This window comes from Schistocerca nitens, chromosome 2, assembly GCF_023898315.1.
Source record: "Schistocerca nitens isolate TAMUIC-IGC-003100 chromosome 2, iqSchNite1.1, whole genome shotgun sequence".
NCBI lineage: Eukaryota > Metazoa > Arthropoda > Insecta > Orthoptera > Acrididae > Schistocerca > Schistocerca nitens.
This window is the reverse complement of record NC_064615.1, coordinates 95976273-96000133: the sequence shown is the minus strand read 5'-3', so window position 1 is coordinate 96000133 and position 23861 is coordinate 95976273.

Here is a 23861-nt window from a genome sequence, read left to right as displayed (position 1 = left end):
CCAATCTTTGAATAGTGTCTGTCTGTCTACAGAATCGTGAGATTTTTGAAACCAATTTATGTAATAATTGTGCCAAGGCTCCCCACTGTTCCAATCCTTAGGATAATTTTCAAGTTAAAAATTTGCTCTGGTCACTATCTATGATTTCAGAACCTCCCCCTTGGTACCCGCCGGTCATGCGTTCTGGTTGATCTTCCGCCTTATTCAGCAGAGCTTTGGATAGCATTTTATAAGTGACTGGAAGCAGACACCTCTGTAATTGTTGGTGTCTGTCCCATCGCTCTCCTTATGTTACACATGAATGTTTCCTTGTTTCCCCCAGATATCTTTAATAAGTCCATAACTGGTTTTATCTGGCAACTTCCCCTTTAGTTTCCAAGTCTGTTCTACTATCCTGTCTTCACCTGGCGCTCTGCTGTTTTCAAGTTGGCCAGCGTATTGCCAGGTGCAGTGATGGGGGTTCTGGATATGGGTTTTCCTTTTTAGGCTGTTTGAAAATTAATTGTTTTTTTGGTTCCTCGCAGTTTAGAAGATATTTTAAATATTTTGGGAGTAACTCACAGTTGTCTGCATAGATGGTAATCAGCTTGCCTGTTCAATCTTTGAAGTTAGGCTCAACGGCTTGTAATCTGTTATTTATTCTTTGAAAACTGTTGAGAAGTTCCTGGAATTGTTCTGTCTATATTTTGTATCTATTTTCTCAAATAAAATTTTGTCATATTTATGTTTCACTGTAGAAATAATTTTTGGTGTCTGTTTCCTGATGTTAGTGAACATGTTCAAGTCTATTTCCTCTCTGGAGGGGTTCCATTTTTTCCAAGCAGTTGATCTAGGCTGTATCCTTTTGTCACATATCGTATTCCACAATCTATGTTTCCCTCTTCTTAGTGGTTTTCCTACTTCTTTCACAATTTCTATAATTGATTATCTCATTTTATTCCAATTCCCTCCTTCTTGGTGTGAAGCTTTTTAACAAATTCGTTCCGCTCTCCAACAGAAATTTTGGATCAGATTTATGGACTTTTTTAAATTTTGAGGTTCAGCTTTTTGGATTCAAATTTAGCTTCGATTCTTGCAAAAAATTTGTCTGAATCTATACCTAGTCCTCTTCAGATCCACCCATTCATGTTTTCTCTAGGGTTTTGTGTAGTTGTTGCCAGATGATACAGCTAATATGAGCCTAAATGTGTAATAGCAGAAGACCAGGTCTTCTTTCTCCTAGGTAAGTTTTTGAAAAAGATTACATTAGTTTTGAGTCAGATTATCCGTAAGAGTTTATGAGGCATTCTCCAGTGTTATTGGTGTGTTCTTATGCAGGAAAATTTCCTACAATTGAATTGCATTTCTCTTTCCTGTCGATCTGTATGTTGAAGTCTCCTACCAGTAATTTTAAGTGGTGGTTTTGTATTTTTGATGTCTCATTTTCTAGAGTCTCCCAAAACTATTTGACATTGTTTAGATATTCTGTTGTCGTTGTGATTGGCCTAAGAGCATTTACAATATTACAGCCCTTTTGCTGATCTACAAGAGACAGAGGATATTCGTTCTGTTGCAGCTGCAAGATTTGTTATTGATTCTGTCAGGTTTCACTTGACCATAATAGCTGTTCCAAGCACAGTGACTTTAGGTTTATTCTTTATTTCCAGTTTTTATGTATAGGTCCTGTAGCCCACTGATTCAAATGCGTTCTTATCACCATACCTCGTCTCCTGAAGTGCTAGTATTAGTATAATGCAACTGAATAACACATCCATCAGTTGTTTAAGTTTCCCAGTCATTAGTAAATTATTATTATTCAATGTGCCTAACACATGCCTTTTCTTAGGCTGTATGTGAGAAGTTCTAGGAATGATGTTCTAAGCTCTCCAGAATCCGATGCCCTAGTTACGTTACTATTTGCAGTCATTAATGATTGTTTATCTCCTTGAGTACTTTTCAGTTCAGTGTCCTCCTTTGTAGGATGTTACGTCTGTGATCAAATCGCAAAATGAGTCTTAACAGGCCGCCCAATGGGAACAGACGCCTTTTGTAGCCGACCACTTTGGTAACTGATTTTTGAAGCTGCCATCAAATGTAGAGAGACACTGACCCTGTAGCTACTTGTAGCAAGACAGATATGATGTGTATTTTGATTCTGCCTGATTGGTTGCCTCTACTGCTAAATCCACTGTAATGAGGTCGATCCCCCCCCCCTTTACTACCGTTGCGATATCACTGTCAGGAGAAAATGTACCTTCACCTTCTTTGCCTCTAAGATAAATATCTTCATTTGCCTGAGAAGCCACTGATCTTCTTTACCTAAACTCTCACATACTGACTAAATGGCTTCCTCTCACCTCTTACAAAGCGACCAGCTACTAGAAATAAACTGTTCTGTATTGGTCGTTTGTATGATTGTGTACAAAGGCCCCCACCCTGTCAAGGATTAGGCTCTAGAGCCAGTGGGGGGGGGGGATGAGTCGAGTGATTCAAGAGCACTATATTCTGATATTACCCAAAATAAAATAAAATCAAGTAGAGGTAAGAAATATAAATGTTTGATGAAAGCAGTTGTTGATGTCTAATTCCCAAATGTAAGACCAGGTGAAGAATTAGCTGAAGATCAAAGTTATCATAATGAAAAAGGAGGAATAGCACAAATGCTTACAAATAAATTAGTAATTTAATTACCAATAATCCAAAAGGAATACCATATCGGACTTAATTTATCAACAACTTCCCTCACACATTTTAGAAAAGTAGAAAATATGGAGAAGGATTAGTTAACACAGCACATGAATTAATAACTTATATTTTGAAATGCATCTGCCAGACATCACTTTTGTGGTCTGGAAACCAGACTACATGAAAGATTAGCTACACAAGATAAAAGAATTAATCCATTAGTTGGAGCATGTAGACAACATGACACTGCTTAATGACAGTATAGAAATTTAGAGAATGGCCATGAAGTAGGTAAATAACATCAGTTCACTGTAAATTAAAGAATGCATAGTATCATATTTCATTTGCAGAAAAAATAACTGCAACAGCAGTTAGAGGAATATGGTAGAGAAGGAGAAAGTTAGGCGTAGGTATAGATGTGGCTGAAAATCGATGGGTACTGTAAAAATCTTAATAACGAAAAAATACCATTATTAAAAATATTCATCCTCATAAGAAATTTTATTCTATATAAATTATGAACTACAGTTCTGATTACAAATTGCTGCCTAGTGGCCAAACTAAACCAAAAGGAATGAAAATTAAAGTCAGAAATGAACAATGACATAATATAGGTAATTTTTTAAGTAATGGTCACAAAATAACGAGGTATGAGAAAACTGGCGGAAATTTTCTCATATCAATGGCTATAAAAGTGGCGAAAAAATTACTGAATACCTAAAAAAACCAAAGGGAGGCTCTGGAATAATACAACGTAAATGAGAATTGCATCCATTAATTTTGGCTGCATCTCCATATAAAACTACTATTGGTTCATTAACTGCCAGAGCAAATGTGGTTCCAAATGCAGTTACAGATAAAAAGAAAGATGATAAAGTATTGGGAAAACAAAAAAGGCATACTCAAGCAATGGCAAAAAGGGTTCAGGTTAAAATAACGAAGTATTAGTATGTATCATGATGCACTAAGTAGTTTAGATATAGGAAAACTAGCTAAACCATTAAAAACTAAACACTTTTATGTCTGTGTGATTATGAAACAATGTAGTGTAATAAATTTAGATAAATTTGATCATGCTGGCATATATTGGATTCCTTATTAAAGAATAAATAATACAAACATTGTTTTTTTCATTTTGCGGCAACATAGCAAAACAACTAATTAACTATTTGGGAAAAAATTAACTGTACTTCAGTTTTGAGGGAATAGAAAATTTTGACACAGTAATTTGTGATCATTTGTTTGTATTGGTGTTGAAGATGTTTTCCACTAATTATACATTAAATTCAAATAAATTAAACCTATTAGAGATACATTTTTGGAAATAATATAAAAGAACAAACTACTGCCGAAATTAAATCTGGAGGATTAGAAAGAAAGAATGCTAATATTGAAAATAATCAAACAGATGTAACTGAATAATTTCAAAATTAGTTGCATGGTCTTTTTAAAGTATTGAAATAAATATTGATTCTGAAGGTAGATAATTAGCAGGTATAAAACATTCTGCAATGGTTTTGATGCATGTACTAAATGTTCCTTAGAAAATTATAAGAATAGTCATGTTTTGCAGAAAATGTATAAAATTTCATGTTCTGCTGAGTACTCAAGTATTGCCGAAATTAAATCTGGAGGATCAGAAAGAAAGAATTCTAATATTGAAAATAATCAAAGGGATGTAACTGAATAATTTCAAAATTAGTTACATGATCTTTTTAAAGTACTGAAATAAATATTGATTCTGAAGGTAGAAAATTAGCAGGTATAAAACATTCTGCAATGGTTATGATGCATGTACTAAATGTTGCTTAGAAAATTATAACAATAGTCATGTTTTGCAGAAAATGTATAAAATTTCATGTTCTGCTGAGTACTCAAGTATTATAATACAATTCAACAACTATTTTGCCACAATATGTCTCATTGAGATAATTTATCAGATTAGTAACGATAATCTAATGCATATACAAAAGAATTCTTTTACAGAAAAGGAAATAGAAAAATAAGTGTATAACACTCAAGGAGAGATTTAACTTCATACACAAATCAATTAAGGCAGCTTCAAAATAGATCCTATGATAAACATAAAATGATAAATGATTTTGTTACTGGTGGTGAAGTATCAAAATACAAATTTCTGAATGGCTTGCAAAATAAGAAAATTTTTATTTTTGAAACCAATGTAAATAGTGACCTGTTACATACTGGTTTTAAAATAGAGATAAAAAGATATCATTTCGATATGGGATTATACCCCACTTAACTAAATAGTCCACCACTTGAAATGAAAATAAATTAATAGATATTTAAATCCCAAAATCAGTCTATTAAAACTGCAACTGGTACCAGTCAGTTACTCAAAAGTGATGAATTGCTTTTAGAATCTGATAAATTCGATCAATAATTAATAAATTTTTAGTCTATATACATTGCTAGATGTAGTTGTTGCATGAAGTGCAGAAAATTTACTGCAGCACATAATCCTCACAAGGTATTAACTAGGGATGGAAGATAGAGGATTGAAGGTCTTTTATACACAAAGCAAGCAAACGGAAAACTATAAATATTCACGAAGAAATTATTAATGAATTACATAAATCGATGAGGAAATATTTGAAAAGAAGAAATGTTGTTTCTCTTGGTATAGATGATTTATGGCAAGACATTATAGTAGAAATGGATTCTGGAAACTTAAAAGAAATTTCAAAACTTAATAAATGATATAAATATTTATTAATTGTTATTTATGTTTATTGATATTTCCTTGGCTTATTCAGTCAAGGACAAATTAGGTGAAAATGCAGCTGACGCTTTTGAAAGGACATTTAGAGAGAGAACTCCAAAAATCTATACACAGAAAATGTTAATGTACTGAAGAACTTACGAAAAATATACTATTAATCATTACTCAACTTGTACTGATGTAGAGGCATCTGTAGTAGAAATATGTAGTTGAACACTACAAGGAAATATATGGAAGAGATTGCTCCTCAGGGAGATTATAAGTAGGTCGACTTTGGTATAAGACTAGCTGATGATTACAAGAGGACAAAGCATTCAACAACAAAACTAAAGCCAACTGAAATTAACATAAAAAATTATAACCCATTTGTCACTGCATCTAATGACAAACCAAAGCTTAAAATAGGAGATAAAGTTAGACTTAGTGAAATTAAAAGATTTTTCAAAACGAATACAATACCAATGGACAAACAGGAATGTTCGAATTTGTGTTATTCTTTCTAATTCAATCACATAAAAATTGAGTGCTTTAGCTTGAGAAGAAGTGAATGAAAATATTTATTAGGAGGAGTTAAAAAAAAACAAATTATCGTAATGTGGTATCTTATCGAGAATGGTTTGAGGAAGGAAGGAGATAAGGTATAAATTAAAAGGCTGGCTTTTGATAATTCACATGAAATGTAAATAGAGATAACGTTATTTTATAAAAGATATCCTACATTTTGTAAATTTCGTTGCTTAGTATATCGCATAATTAACGAAAAGTAACTTCTGTAAAACCTATTATTCTGATTCTATTCATCTTTCATTCTTTTGCACAAGTTAACGGGATCAGGATTAGATTTGATTCTTATTAGTTCTTTACAATTTGGATGCACATCTTGAAGTACATATAATGATTCCTGTAGCTTTCTTCTTTGACATCTAATCATGTAGTAATCATACTCAAATTCTTTACCAAATAATTGTAGAACAATAAAAATGTTTCTCAAACCTTAGTACAATGACATGTGGTTGCATTTCTCATATTTCTTCTGCAAGAACTTCCTCTTTTAATTTTAAATCTGAAATTGCTTCTCATCTTCTCTTCAGAACACACATAGCGATTTCTTCATCGATTTCTAAATCTTTAGTTTTTCTTGTATGTTTGAAATTGTTTCTATACCTTGTGTTTCCGAATGGATGGCAAAACTTCCTTTGTTAGCCGTGTGGTAAACTTTTCAATGAGAAGTATATTTGGTTTGAATATCAACTTGTATAGTCTATATTAGTTTAAAAATCTTGGAGATTTTCCATTCCCTTTTAACCTCAGCATACTGCTGGGGTTCAAATTTTCTCCATATTCTATTTTATCATTTGTATCTACATGTTGTCCAACAGTATCATCTGTATCTTTGTACTCCAATATCCCTGCAACATCCTTAGCTTCAAACCATGGATTATTCTGTTTACCAGTTATCATACAACTTATTATTGTTATAAACAATCCGATTGTTTTTCCATATAAGTTCAAATATATTTATCATAGATGCTACAGTATTAAATGTACTTCGAATTGGTTTCATTTACAAGGTAATAAAATTCACCAGAAATTAATATTTTACAAGTTTCATTGATCATTCTACTTTATTTTAATATTAAAACGTTTTTTGTCTATTTATATATAAGCCAGTAATTCTATGGGTCTCTAAACTCTTTCATGTATTTAAATGGGTACACTAAGAATGAGAAAATTGATACTTTCATATTTTCTAACTTCGTTTTATCCTGACGACGAGTATATATCTATGTTCCTAGATGAGTTAAGTCTTTAGAAAGTGAATTACCTATCTCCAACCTAAATGGAGAACAAACATGTATTGTTTACAAATACATTAAAAATAGACACTGAGTACTTAAATTTTATATTGGAATTAACTGCTTTTAGAATACGTACTAACTCAGTCCATAACTGCTTATTTACAAATATAGTAGAAGTTTGTTCATACACACACATTTAAAATATTAAGATATATATTGATGTGTATAACCTTAATATAAGTATGTGATCCAAAAAAATTTTGGCAGTGATGTTTAAGGAAATATTTGTTTTCATTACTCACAATATATTAAATAGTCTGAAATCATACAATAGATATGAAACATCTAGTTGAAGATAAATGTGCATCTGGTGCATTTGGTCCATTTGCTTATAGTGTGGAAATAAAATGAGGCAAGTCTTTGTTAAAGAAGTGCTTACAATAGGTATTACACAAGAGGCTTCAGTTGGTTGTACTTGTTATTCATGATGCAGAAGGTTGATGATTTTATTGATGCAACTGTTGTACAGGATTTAGTTCATGACAATTTGCCTAAAGAACATGTATTTCCAATTGTGTATGCATGTGACTCTGTCTACTATTACCATGGTAATCCTAACCCAGACAGTAGCTGTGGTGAAATCAATTGTGTTTTTGGGTCTGACTCTGATATTGATGTACCGCTGAGTCAGAAATGTAGTAAGGCTGATAGCCCTGTTGAAGATAGTGGTCCTTGGCCAGAGAGTAGCGCTGGCTTTGCGAGCGGCGCGGTAGTGGCAGTGGCGGGGAAGGTGGTTGGTGCCATGCCGGGCGCCTCTAGTTTCAACAAGGCTGCAAAAAGTTAATTACAAAAATTATTTACAAAGATTGTATGCACCTTACTTTCAAGAATTTGTTCAGAAGATTCTCGAAACACATTAAGCTTATAATGAAATTCTTCGCTGATTTCAGAAATAATTGGGGCAGGTTCTTCTCTAGGCAGATCAACAAACACAATTTTATCAGTTACTTTGTGTCTACTTAGTAATAAGCTCGGAAGTGATGATAACAGATTGAATAAGATCTGCTGATAGAATATTGTCACGTAATTTAATTGTATACGAATATGTGTTAAGTATCGAATTATTCTGTCACCAAAAAAACTATATATATAATATATTATGTCATCAAATATCATGTTTTATACAACTTTGCCTTCTTCAATCACTTTGTGGTTGATACACTCTTTGGTGTACACATAATAAAATTTATCGTCTGTATGCTCCCTGTTGTTGTGTGTAGATAATGTAGACTTGATAACCTTGATAGGTGCTTGACCAACTTGTATTGTATGATTGGTAATTATGTAGATTATACCATTGAGTTAAGTTTTAGATATTTTGTATTTCAAATGTCTTAGTTTTTCATACTTTGCTTCCTCTTTCTCTAGATGCAAAGCGATTTATTTTTGATTCCTGTTCTAAGTTTGTTTTCAGATTCTGTTGCTAATTGCTCTATGATGTTTTGAGACTGTATACTTCTAATAATTTATCAATAGTTTCTCAGGGGTCATGTATTTTTCCATCAGATTTACTGTTTTCATTATTAATCATTACAGAGTCTTTAAAATTATATACAGACAAATTAAGCCACGTTTTTTGTGCCATAAGTTGATTATATATGTTTAGGAAATAGATAATCATTCATTACAGTGGCACAATAATTAATACTTCAAACGTAATTTTTTTTAATTATGACAGTCTATGTCATTATAAGGTGCCAAATATTTGGTTGCTTAGATATCTTCATAATCAATCATAAAATATCAGACATGTCCAATACATATCTTTCTTCAAATAAAGGAATCAAATATCATTCAACAAACCATCTACATTTGAGTGATAGATAATATTATGAATGTATTCAGATACATTCATTGAAGATGGCATTAGATGTGCTTGGATCTGATGAAATTGAAAAAGTAATACAATTTTATAAGGGGAAAAATTTGAGGTTATTCATATTATGGTGTAAGAAAAACATCACAGCTAATTTAAGTATAATCTATATTGTAATTTTAAGGATTTAATGATATTCATCTTAACAACATTCATATTTCCAGCGAATCCCTTCATGTACTGTTCCCTAACGAACACAACATAAAATATCATTCCCGATCAACTCATTATTTTGTGGCATTTAAAAATGTCACTGGGAGGATATCGTCTCTCTGGAATTTCGTGTAAAAAAGTAAAGATATTGTCAGCAATGAATACAAATATTTCCTTAAACAAAACAGCCAAAATATCTTTGGAACACATACCTATATTTAGTTTATATAAATCAATATATATCTTAATATTTTAAATTTGTGTGAATGATCAGACTTCTATTATTGTTCTTTGGGAATGTAGCAGCAGCTGCGCCAGATGAGAAGAGTAATACAATAAAGTATTTAAGTGATTACAATTATTTGGACAATCAAGCAAGTGCAGAAGCAACTCAAATGATAGATGATACATTCCGATAAAAATTAATGTTATTTGAATTAAGACATAAAATGGAGATAATGTGTGAGTTATTTAAAGAGATTTTGAATCCTATGAATAAACCTAAATGTGTTGTAAAAGATACATCAGGTAGCTACATGGCCAGTATATATAAATGGAATAAAAGATATAGAACGGCACCACAAACTAGCAAATAAAATATATATTACGAGTAACATAGGAAACATTTAATTTATGGCAAACATATATTAATGTTCTGCTTGTTCATAACAGCAATAATTCTGGCATTTAAATTATAAGTAAAAGAAGAATACATACATCAGAAATGTACAGAAAACCATTTTCAAAAATCTACGTGGAAGAGATAATGTATTAGCTCATGCATTTTTCCGTAATATTCATAATCTCTAGTAGAGACACATATGGATAAGGATGAAATTTCATAGTCTGAGGTCGATGGGATATGGTGAACAATCAAACAAATGTATCTGAAGTTTTAGTTCATGAAAACGGGCATAAGCTAGGTTTGGCTGTTCCACCAACACCTAATGTATCATCAGTAATTATGCAGATCATATCATTCAGTTTTGTTTTAGATATTTTGTAGTTCAACTGTCTTAATTTTTCGTTCTTTGCTTTCGTATTCTCTATTTGCAAAGCGATTTATTTTTGTTCTTCTGTTTTAGTTTGTTTTCAGATTCTGTAGCTAATTGCTCTATAATGTTTTGAGACTGTATACTACAGTTAATTTATCAGTATTTTCTCAAGGGTCATGTTTATGGGGAATAAATTTTTCCTTGGTATAGTGGTTCAAATTTAAAATTATCTTGAGATTATATTGAAGCTATTCGAAAAACCTGCATGCAAAAAATATAGGTATGCATAACACGACCATCTATACCAAAAACATACCAATTGTGTTATACCTGAACAATGTGAATCATTATGTAAATTATGAAGTTCACTCACTCAATGTGTGAATAGAAACTCATATATTTTTATCAGAAGTGGGATTGCATAGTTAACGATATGAAATCACAATTAATGACTAATTAGTTGACAATTTTTCATAAGTCTTATGAAAAATAGTTGGAATATATCAGAGGCCAAGTGGCTAAGATGTGTTATTTGCTGACAATATGACACACATGATAAATTTACATTCATTACTGTTAATACAAGAAAATCTAAACCCACTATCTGGTACAGGATTATGTAAAGATATTGTATTAAATGGTATAGCAAACATATATTTAGGTAGGACACGTACATTCTTCAAAAACATTAGCTATGCAGAGGTGGATGATAGTAGTTACAAAAATAAAGTGTGTGGCACTGTAGAAAGACGATTTACTGGACATCCCACAGGAATAAATTCTCCATTCACATACATTAATGGAATGTTGTATTTTTTCTAGGATAGTACACTGTCAGATACAATAATTTCATTAAAAAGTAGTTAGTACTGGTACATCTTAATTATCTTTAGTAGCTACTATTTGCAATATAGCATATATTGAAAGATATGTTGCAAAAACTCGAAACTTCATTACTTTCTTATTAATTTGGTCTATTTCAATCGAAGTGTCTAGCTCTATCAAATGCAGAATATATAAATATTTTAAAACTGAGAAGTTAGTTCATAATTTACTGCAGAGAAATACACAAAGTATGGGTAGAGGGTAATATGCAGACAATGCATAGGTGCAAATGCACATTATAGTTACATTATGAGCCAATAGTTACCATATGGTGGATTTGCAAGGGATGATGCAGATATTCTGAGTCTAGAAGAATAAGTGACAGCCACACACCTCTAAAATGGCATATCTATTTTAAGTAGATCTAGAATACCACCGAGGTTGCACGATTTACATAAAGGTATACCATTAGTTCCCAAAAATAAAACTACGACTGGAACTAAAGAATGTAAGTTGGTGACTACTCTGGATGATGAATGTAATTATGTACTTCACTATAAAAATCTTAAAGAGTACCTGTCTCTAGAAATGAAGATTTCTTTCACAGAAAACTCGCTGAGAATCTCTCTCACATCACTGGTATACCACATCAAACACTTACTGACGATTTGTACATCTATCTCTCCTCTGCAAATCAAAAACCAACAGTTAAACATCAGAACAGAAGAACAGCAAAAAACAAAATACTGAAAATGAAAAAAAGCCACAAAAACTCAAAAATGGTACATGCTAGAACATTTTGAAAGGTACCTTTGGATTCTACAAACAAAAATACATTGTAGTTGATGTACCACATCCCAGAAGCAAAAAGGCTGTTGACTAGTGTTACTGACTCAGTCTCCTCCTTGTCAGTATCGCAGATGAATATTTCCGACATCAGTCTCGGAAAGGCATTTTCCAAGTGAGTTATATGATTCCCTTTAGTATTTTTAAATGCTATACATGCATATGACTTATCAGTAATAGAAATAATTTTACTACGAACTCCCCTCAAAATGGTCGACCTTGTGCTGCTGACCAGACACTTCCTTCACAACTGACCATATAGTCTTAACTTTATCCTGTGAATTAGCTATTCTATTTCTATATCACAAACACTTTTGCAACCTAGTAACATTATTAGGCACTGCAAAATACTGTTTGGAATAGGCTACTGTAGCTTGATTGTGACTATTTTACACATTTTGATATAATTTCCATTTTGCTCTACATAATATACTTAACCCACTAGTCAACCTCCCAGGAAAGCAAGTTTCAAAGAGCATGAGAAATGTGTTAAGGAAAGCATTATATTTGTCATCTATGTTATCAGCACTGTAAACATACGTTCTTGTTCCTTAACGAGATTTATAATCTTTCTATTGCCATTGAATTAGCATTTCTTCATTGTTTGTAACTATATGTGACACTTGGTCGAGTACAAAAACATTTTAGTGTTGAAATTTGTACATCAAGATCAGAAAGGACATTTACCTTTTTACTAACAGAATGCCTATCTAGTAATGAAGAATAAATAAAAATAATTGTCTAAGACTGTGCTACTGTTCCCATGCACCCTGTTTGGAAAAACGCAGTCTGCATCAGATCATATGAATTTAGGAAATCTTCCAACATCCTCTTTATTGCACAATCACATACCAAATTAATATTGAAGTCACCACACGAAACTAATTTTTGGTACTTTCTATAAAGTGAAACAAGAACCATCTCTAGCTTGAGCAAAAATTCTCTGAAGTCAGAGTTAGGGAACCTATAAACAACAACAGTTAGAAGATAATTTTCACTAAATTCAACTGCTCCTACGCAACATTCAAATACCAGTTCAGTGCAGTGCAGTTGTACATCTACAGACTCAAATGGAATACTGTTTCTTATGTACATGGCCTTCCCGCACTCCGCAAAGATCTCCTTAAAAAATAGCCAGCTATTCTGTATACAGGTAAAGGAAGCCTCTGAATTCTCAAGTTATTTAAGCAGTGCTCCGATACACCAATAATGTTAGAGTCAACATCTATAAGCAGTTCACTAACTCTAATACATCTTATATTTTGATGAAATATGCTAATTCCTTCACTTCGTGGATACCAGGCCTACTCTGAAGGTGATTCCTATGTTAGAGGGACTTCCTTGAAGCAGGGATACCTATCAATTGGCTTCAAACTAAAAAAGTTGCAGCACAATGCTGGTGACCTGGTACTCGTTCCGAAGTACTTCCTCCAACTGCTGTCCTACACCTCTGCCATACGAACTACCTAGCAACAGAAAATGTACGGCTAAACACCATACAATAAAAGAAATATAGTGAAGAGCCAAAGAAACTAGTACACCTGCCTAATACCACGTAGGGCACCCGCGAGCACGCAGAAGTGTCGCAACATGACTTGGCATGGATTCGACTAACGTCAGAAGTAGTACTGGAAGGAATTCACACAATGAATCCTGCAGCACTGTCCATAAATCCAAAAGTGTATGAGGGGTTAGGGAAAAGCATGTGGCAAGGCATCCGTGATATGCTCAGTAATGTTCATGCCTGGGTAGTTTGTGGCCAGCGCAAGTTTTGTAACTAAGAAGAGTGTTTCTGCGGCCACACTGCAGATATTCTGGATGTGTGGGGTGTCACGTTGTCCTGCTGGAATTGCCCAAGTCAGTGGGAATGCACACTGGACATGAATGGATACAGGAGATCAGACAGGATGCTTACGTATGTGTCAACTGTCGACGTCGTATGTAGACGTATCAGGGCTCCCATATCACTCCGACTGCATATGCACCACACCATTACAGAGCCTCCACCAGCTTGAACATTCCCCAGCAGACATGCAGGCTTCATGGATTCACGAGATTGTCTCCATCCTGTACACGTCAATCCACTCGATGCAATCTGAAACGAGTAACGTCTGAACAGGCAACATGTTTTCAGTCATCAACAGTCCAATGTCTTTGGTGACGGGCCCAGGCGAACGGAAAGCTTTGCGTTGTGCAGTCATCAAAGGTACACGAGGGGGCCTCGGCTCCTAAAGCCCATATCGATATTGTTTCCACGATTAGTTCGCACGCTGACACTTGTTGATGGCCCAGCATTGAAATCTGCAGCAATTTGCGGAAGGGTTGCACTTCTGTCACTCTGAACGATTCTCTTCAGTCGTCGTTGCAGGATCATTTACCAGCCGTAGCTAAATCGGAGATCTGATTTTTTTTCCGGATTCTTGATATTCAGGGTACAGGCGTGAAATGGTCTTCCGGGAAAAACCCACTTCATCTCCACCTCGGAGATGCTGTGTCCTATCGCTTGTGCGCCGACTACAAAACCACGTTCAGATACGCTTAAATCTTGATAACCTTCCACTATAGCAGCAGTAACTGATTTAATATCTGCGCCAGACACTTGATGTCATATACAGGCATTGCTGACCGCAGTGCCGCGTTCTGCCTGCTGACGTATCTCTGCATTTGGATACACATGCCAATAACAATTTCTTTGGCGCTTCAGTGTATGTAGCCTAAATCAGTCCAAACGTTTACTAATCATGTAAAAATCTGAAGTATCGATATTTCGCCCAACAACGTGTCCCATTTATGTGTTTTATGTATATTAAATGTGTAGCCGGTGTCCTACTGAAAGTTTATTAGAGTATCCTGTAAAAATAGAAAGTAAATCGGGCAAGATGTTTTCGATATTTTAGCAACAACATTAAACATCAACTTGTCTTTAACTTACACCGTAGTATTGATTCCTCTACCAGCAATTCACTGTCAGATTCATCTACACTCCTGGAAATTGAAATAAGAACACCGTGAATTCATTGTCCCAGGAAGGGGAAACTTTATTGACACATTCCTGGGGTCAGATACATCACATGATCACACTGACAGAACCACAGGCTCATAGACACAGGCAACAGAGCATGCAAAATGTCGGCACTAGTACAGTGTATATCCACCTTTCGCAGCAATGCAGGCTGCTATTCTCCCATGGAGACGATCGTAGAGATGCTGGATGTAGTCCTGTGGAACGGCTTGCCATGCCATTTCCACCTGGCGCCTCAGTTGGACCAGCGTTCGTGCTGGACGTGCAGACCGCGTGAGACGACGCTTCATCCAGTCCCAAACATGCTCAATGGGGGACAGATCCGGAGATCTTGCTGGCCAGGGTAGTTGACTTACACCTTCTAGAGCACGTTGGGTGGCACGGGATACATGCGGACGTGCATTGTCCTGTTGGAACAGCAAGTTCCCTTGCCGGTCTAGGAATGGTCGAACGATGGGTTCGATAACGGTTTGGATGTACCGTGCACTATTCAGTGTCCCCTCGACGATCACCAGTGGTGTACGGCCAGTGTAGGAGATCGCTCACCACACCATGATGCCGGGTGTTGGCCCTGTGTGCCTCGGTCGTATTCAGTCCTGATTGTGGCGCTCACCTGCACGGCGCCAAACACGCATACGACCATCATTGGCACCAAGGCAGAAGCGACTCTCATCGCTGAAGACGACACGTCTCCATTCGTCCCTCCATTCACGCCTGTCGCGACACCATTGGAGGCGGGCTGCACGATGTTGGGGCGTGAGCGGAAGACGGCCTAACGGTGTGCGGGACCGTAGCCCAGCTTCATGGAGACGGTTGCGAATGGTCCTCGCCGATACCCCAGGAGCAACAGTGTCCCTAATTTGCTGGGAAGTGGCGGTGCGGTCCCCTACGGCACTGCGTAGGATCCTACAGTCTTGGCGTGCATCCGTGCGTCGCTGCGGTCCGGTCCCAGGTCGACGGGCACGTGCACCTTCCACCGACCACTGGCGACAACATCGATGTACTGTGGAGACCTCACGCCCCACGTGTTGAGCAATTCGGCGGTACGTCCACCCGGCCTCCCGCTTGCCCACTATACGCCCTCGCTCAAAGTCCGTCAACTGCACATACGGTTCACGTCCACGCTGTCGCGGCATGCTACCAGTGTTAAAGACTGCGATGGAGCTCCGTATGCCACGGCAAACTGGCTGACACTGACGGCGGCGGTGCACAAATGCTGCGCAGCTAGCGCCATTCGACGGCCAACACCGCGGTTCCTGGTGTGTCAGCTGTGCCGTGCGTGTGATCATTGCTTGTACAGCCCTCTCGCAGTGTCCGTAGCAAGTATGGTGGGTCTGACACACCGGTGTCAATGTGTTCATTTTTCCATTTCCAGGAGTGTATGTGCCTTGAATCTCTCTTCGTGTTTTTCTCTGTTCTTCTTCGACAATCACTTACAGAGTTGTAGCAACTGTTTCCCACTCTTCCCTTTCCGTAAACATACAGAATTATCGTCGGAGCAGATGCTGTTGATAACTGTCATTGGAGTTCGCCGAGGTCGCTTATCACGATGACCAACACGTTCAGTGAGTTGTAGCTGGTCGTTTCGTGTCTTGCACGAACATGACGGATACTATATTTGGCGTGCTTCGTTATGAGAAACTCATTTTTTGTGAGAACTGCCTGTGGTAGTAATTGTGAAACCCGTTTCAGTCCCTAGCACCGCAGTCGATATTGCTTTCAGGTCTGTCATTATCTGACCCTCAACTTCAAATTGTGGGACCTTCAATTAGAAAAAGAACACTTTCAAAGAAACACAAAAATGTAATTAGGTGATTGTAAAAGTTTTCAATACTTGGTGCAAGATATTTATTAACGAACATCTTCTGTCCACCATGAGCTGCAAAGAAAACGCGACAAAGCCGGTGTTTTGGTCTATAGACCATCATTAGTGGCTCGCTGATACAGAGGAACAAATAACTTCACGTATACAGATTTCTATATTACGACAACTGTATTCGTAGTAGCAGAAAAATAAATCGTTTTACATCATGTAACTCTGTATCAGTAATATGATGTGATATAGAATCTCTCCTATCGCAAATTATACAGATTATCAAGTACACTGTTGCTGACACATGCTGGGCTGTGCCAGTTCTTGATGACGACTTGCGTAACTGTCATTTAGTGAAGCGGCAGGAAAAAGAGTCTGCATTACCTGCCATTTGTTATTTCTATGATCATATATATATATATATATATATATATATATATATATATATATATATGTGTGTGTGTGTGTGTGTGTGTGTGTGTGTGTGACATTGATTCGCGTATATAAACTACGATCACTCAACAGTTGGCATAGGAAGGTAACATATACAAAAGGTTTAAAGCTGCAAAGTATTCCAACATACCACGTAGAATTATATAATTTTCCACAAAGGATATAGACCCTAAAACCAAATTAGTAAGTTAAAACACTGTTGAAATTCTGCATACACATTTCCTTTCGTACATCTGTTTGTTCATTAAGTATTGTGTCTGGTTGTTCTGCATATGGGTGTATATTTTAATTTCTTCTGGAATATTTGATTATCTGTCCTATTCTGCTTCATAGAGGATGGTGATGCTGTTAATGTCATTAACAGAATGCTTTAATACTCTTAAATGTGCACTGAAATATGTGCGATTGACTTCACTAAAATCTCTTTTTGAAATTTGTACAACGAGGCAGATTCTTCAAAACGAGATTTAGAGAACATATCAATATTAGTGATGCACATTCCTCAGGATTCAGTGTTCATGTAAGAGAGTAGAAGCTTTCTGTTAATGATATTAAAAAAAATCACAGTTGTCCATGAAACAGAAAAAGACAGATGGTTAAATATTGTAGAAGAAATTGCTACATTCATTTGACAAAACAACCAGACAACATACCAGATTTATGGAATAAAATGCGTATAGAGAACTTGAAGTTAACAGAACGTCTTTGATTCGGAGTCTAAGCCTACGTGGGAAACTGTCTAATTTCACATGATATGTTAGAATGTTTTGCAACCTAATACCTTTTGTATTGTTTTTACTTCATATGCCAACTGTCGAAAGACTGTAAGTATATGAACACACATCACATCTATACAAATATGATCTTAGTAAACATAAAAGACAGGTAATGTAGACTCTTAGACCTGGCAGTTCCTTGTCGACGCTATATGACAGCTATGTCAAAAGTAATCAAGAATTAGGACTAAGATTTGACAGCAGTAACACACATGTCAGCCCGTATATTGTGACGGAGCTGATTCCATATCTTGCCGTATTAAGCGACACGCTGTCACGCCTATAGAGGTACATAATGTAAGTAGACTTATATTTTTGCTACTATATAGTTGTAAATTAGTAGGTATCGACATACATACACTTATTTGTTCCACTGTATCAGACGCCACTGACAACGGGTTATAAATCTGAAAACCGATTTTGGCAAATAAACATTTCTACCTCATGGTATACAGAAGATGTCCTTTAATAAAGCTGTATTTCGTGAGGAGGGAATGGTGACCATGTATTTTATATTGTTTTGTACATATGCCTAAAACGCTCAGAAAACAAAATATATGCTCGTACACAGCTGGAGCTTGAAGGACGGCCTGCAACAAAGAAAACAAAGGGAAACGTGTGGCGCAGCAGATTTTTGCTAAAAGCAGCGAGCATCGGGCGTGCATTGCTGCCCGGCCAGGCCCCGCCGTGACTCGGCTGCCCCGCTAATAGCCTGTCGCCGCCACGGCTCCCGTTTTTTTGCGCGCTGTCAGGCGCACGGCGGCGCCAGTGTGTGGCGGGCAGCCGTGCGGTCAGGCGCTCAGGTGTCCGCTGCGGGGCCGCAGTCGTACCGCGCCATTGCACGGTGGCCGCCGCTCGCAACCACTCTGCACAATTTGGGCTCTGATTTGTGACTGCTCTGCTACACAACAAACTCACTACCGACACATTCACCGTTCCCGGTTACGAACGAGCGACAGCAAAGAAGCTTCGCCAAAATCAAACTGCGACCATGACACTTGGTAACTGCTGTATGCTTTTTCTGTACGTTCACTCTTCAAATCATCTCATTTTACCAGACAATGGACGATTTGCCAGATACTTTGGTTATAGAAGTTTATTTTGCTTCATCAGAAACGGTCTATTTCGAATGTCACATCACCGTCACTGTTGAAATACATGCCAAGCAAAGATACCTTCATACGAGGAAAGAGGAAGAAGTCAGTTGGTGCCATGCATCGTGATACGGGGATTGCATGTAAACTCTTGGAATTACAAATATGACTACCAATCTTACCGTAATCATAGCGTAAAACTTGGTTGACATTTGATACTTTATACAAAACTGGTCTCTTTTACAGAGAAGAGCCACAAATAACGAACACTGTCGACAATTAAAATTAGTACCGAAGTAAATTATACGCCATAAGACTTCTTGTCAGATAGAGAAATTCAAATGCTTTCAATATCTTCGATTATAAGTTCTTAGCATTCCTTAGTCATGCAGATTAGATGCATTCGACCATAGAGAGACAAGTGAGAGGAAGAAACTTTTGAATATAGTTTTCAGTAATCTTCTGAAGTTCAAATGTTAAGTTCTTAGCCTTCCGTAATCATGCAGGTTAGATGCATTCGACCATAGAGAGACAAGTGAGAGGAAGAAGCTTTTGAATATAGTTTTCAGTAATCTTCGTAAGTTCAAATGTTTGTCGCCAGCGCCTTAACAGAAGCTGATAATATTTCATCTGGACATTCAAGACCAACAGTTAATCATTGATCTCTGTTTTACTACATTAAATGGAAGTAAAAGTTTCTCATAAGCAATATGGTCCAAGTTTTTTCGCTGTATCTGTAATACCTCCCTCCTTTCAGATTAGTGTACATGAGAATACGTTTCCCTCTCACTCCATATTTTACTTGACCTTTAGCATCAGAGATGTTTGTTGCGTTTACGTTAACTCTCATATTAACTTCTGGTCAGAATATTCGAACAAATACTATTCCTCCAATTATCAAAGAAAATTAAACTTTTTTTCGACCAAAGCAGTGAAGTGATACTCATGAAACAGCTGAATAATTTTCAGTGGGAGGTGTGAACAGTGCAGATTCAGTGTTGATTGTACCTGCACTCGGCCTCGTAATAAAATGCAATGAACCGTGAAGTATTAAATGGTCCAGAATATAATTTAACATAGCAATTAATTTTTCATTTTGTCTCAGTAGAACATCCGCAGAAGATGTGGTAACACTTCAACTTGTCGAGGGCCGTGAGTAACAATGTTGATGGCTTTCGAGCAGCTATCATTTGTATACAATGACGGGATTATGCAGAAGCGCAGCGAAGTTTGGCTTTTCGTGCATCGCAGATCTCTCCATACATGCAACGAAGATATCAAACGCTTTAAAATACGTAGTGAAAGAATGACAAACAATGCTACATTCACAAACGAAAATTAATAATCACATACTGTACCATATTCCGTGAAGGCGGATATATTCCTGGCGATACGGTTTAGGGCCTCTATCACTACAAACGTTACGAAAATACTGTGGGAGTGTTGAGAGTAAAGCGAATTTTTATAATCTAAAGATACAGCAATTGTGACTGAGTCCTGAAGAAAACGAGTTGGAGCATTATCGAGGTGTGACGCTAGCCGCAATGCTTCATCTTGACAGGTTCCCATACCCTCGTCAGAACGTAACCGTGATACATTCATCTCTCGTTCACGGTGGTTACGTGGCTACAGAAGTCAGTTCAGTTGGTCCGATATTGCTGCACCATTTCTTCCGCTGCCTCAGGCTTTCTGAATGAATACCAGCAGTCGCTGTAGATATTAGTTTTGACGCAGCCCAGCGCTTATACTTTGTTACTACTACATATATTCGAAATAACCCTACTAGAGGCGTTCAGTAAGTAACGCAATACTTTCTTTTCGAATGCAGGCTGGGTTTGTTCGAGATTCCAATACACCATACTACTCCCTACTCTTTTGGCTACAAAGCCCTATTTTTCTACATACTCACCGTTCAGTGCGGCGGCTTATACTCCACCTTACTGGGAGGGCCTCCGTGCCCACATGGTACCACTGTACTGGTCGACGCCGAAACCAACTTCGGGCTGCATCGATAATCTCCACATCACCTACGTACTCTTCCCGCTCACTGCATCTTTCATTTTTCCAGGCAGATGGAAGTCGCAGTGTGCGAGATCCGTGTTGTAGAGTATCTGTGGAAGAACAGTCCACTAAAGTTTTGTGAGCTTCACTCGGCTGTGCCGATTTGTGAGAGGCCTTGCATTGTCGTGGAGAAGTTCATCGGCATTTGTGTCGACGATCACGCTGGAGTCGTTTTTTCAATATCATAAGCGTAGCACAATCCAGTTCGGAGCAGATTGTTGAACCATAAGGGAAGATACCAAACGAAATGATCCCTTCAGATTTCCAGAACACCACCGCCATGACTGTACTTTTTCTTCAGAGGAGACATGGTGTGGCGCCACTCCATGGATTGCCGTTTTGTTTCCGGTTCGAAGTGATGAACTCATGTTTCATCAGCTGCGATGCTGTTTGACAAAAAGAACGTCACAATCAGCCTTGTAGTGCGAAAGCAATTCCGACCACATGTCTTTCCTGGCTCTTTATAGTCTTCTGTTAGGCGGTGAGGAGCCCAGCTGGCACACACCTTTCACGACAACACCAGGTGGACGAGTGTGTCACCACTACCAACACAGACGTCCCGTTCAATAGCGAGGTGTTCGATTGTCATCTGTTGATCACTTCGAATGAGAGTGTTGGAACACTGCAGAAGTCACAGCTGCCTGCAGCCAGCCGGCACACGGGAGATATGATAGGTTTGCGTGACCTTGATGGAATGATGATGACAGACGCCTCTTCCAAAAACTCACCGTGCTTTTGTCTACCACCTGGTTCCCGTAGACATTCTGCAAGAGCCTTACAATATCTGGATGCTCTGCTTAGCCGCCAAGAAACTTAAAGATGGTCTCTGTTGAAGACGCTATTTTGAAAGCCACCTATCAGGATTTAATGAAATATAGAAGCTGAAGGGGGAATATTCCACTATGTTCCATAACAAATTCCACATTTCTTAGTCGTAATTGGCGGAGAAAAAATGTGTTTCATTATTTATTGGACGCCCCTCGTATTTTTGCTTCTTGTGATTACGTATATGTTCTGTAACAGCAGCTGCTTCACACAGTTTTCGGGACCAAAGTTCTTCTATTCAATCGCTATGCCTACTCGCTCACCGCAGCGGTATTAAAATCGAGTCAGTAGAAATACTATCGCTTACTAAGACCAGACACCTCCCATATGGTTGAAAATTTCATATCGACTAAGCTATCCAGACAGGAATCAGGACTTGGCATCACAGCTACTGTTCTGTTCGTACATCGATCCTGGTACCTACACTCGTTAGATACTTTCCTTGTTTTGATAACGGAGAAACACCCTTGGGAGAAAGTAAAAAGTGGAGAATGGCATACTGGCAGCGTGTAGTTTCCTTTATAGCAGCTGAATTCGTGGAAACACTGATCGCGTTTATCAAAGGTTCATATTCGAACTGCTATTTGTCCCATTGTTTTTTATTTTCCAGAAGGTTTCATTACGACATACACTCTGCTTCTTTTCTGTTTTGAATAACATTGGTATGGTGTTAATCTTATAGACGATTTGAGTTGTAGCCGCGCTGAGTCGCCGCTCGGTTCGAGGTGTCATGCACGGTTTGCGAGGTCCCTCCCGCCGTAGATTCGAGTCCTCCCTCGGGCATGGGTGTGTGTTTTGTACTTAGCATAAATTCGTTTAAGTAGTGTATAAGTCTAGAGACGGATGACCTCAGCAGTTTGGTCCCTTAGAAATATATACACATTTGAAAATTTTTTTAGTTGTCGAATTATGGTTGATAAGTACAGAAGGTGAATATTGCAATAAAAACAGAATTACTAGTTCCTTACAAATACCGTGTAAAATCAGAGACCTGAAAAATGCATATGGATCATATTCACAATTATCAACACAAATTGAAAACCGTATATTTCGGGCCATTTAGGAAAATACAAACACATTGATCTATGGTGAAACGATTCGGGACCAAAATATTGCGAGAAGTAAGAGTAATGCAATTACTGTGGAATGCTAAGAGTATATTACTTCTATGTATGAAGTCAGAACATTAATTTTTTATCCTGTATCGCAGCCATTGCCAACGCATATCGTAAGATATTACGCACGGAAGCAGCCCTCTGTTGCCACAACGTGTAAAGAGACCAAATAATATGATGAATTCGTAAGAAACTAGCCTTCTGCCCAGGACGATGGCGGATAAATTCCCCCTGCGGCTATCAGCATTTAGCTTTTCCGTGATTTTGCTAAAACCACTTGAGAGAAATGTCGCAAAGGCTCCGTTGAAAGCACGAGGCCCATTTAGTACAATGTAAATTTTTTCACTGTTTTTCACACTTAGGCTTAAAAAATCGGTACAACTCTGCATACTAAAGATAAGCGCAGGTATACGATTGTACTTGGGGCAATTGGTTGAGCTTGACAAAATAGGTTGTTTTTATATTTTTATTCTTTGATATGAGGACGTATGAGTGTCGAAACGCGCAATCGGAATTAATAAAGTGGGACCAAGAGTGAAATGCTTTGTGTGCAAGTGCATAAAAGGTGTCGCTGTTCTTAAAAAGATGTCTTGCTTTCCGTCATCGACTTATTTTGCCAGTCGTTGAACCTAAAAGGATGTCCTGTTTTGCATGACCGATATATTTCGCCAAATTTTCCTGAACTGAGCTTGTACAAGGTCTCCATCTATTGGTCATCGAAGAGACGTTAACCCTCAAGCA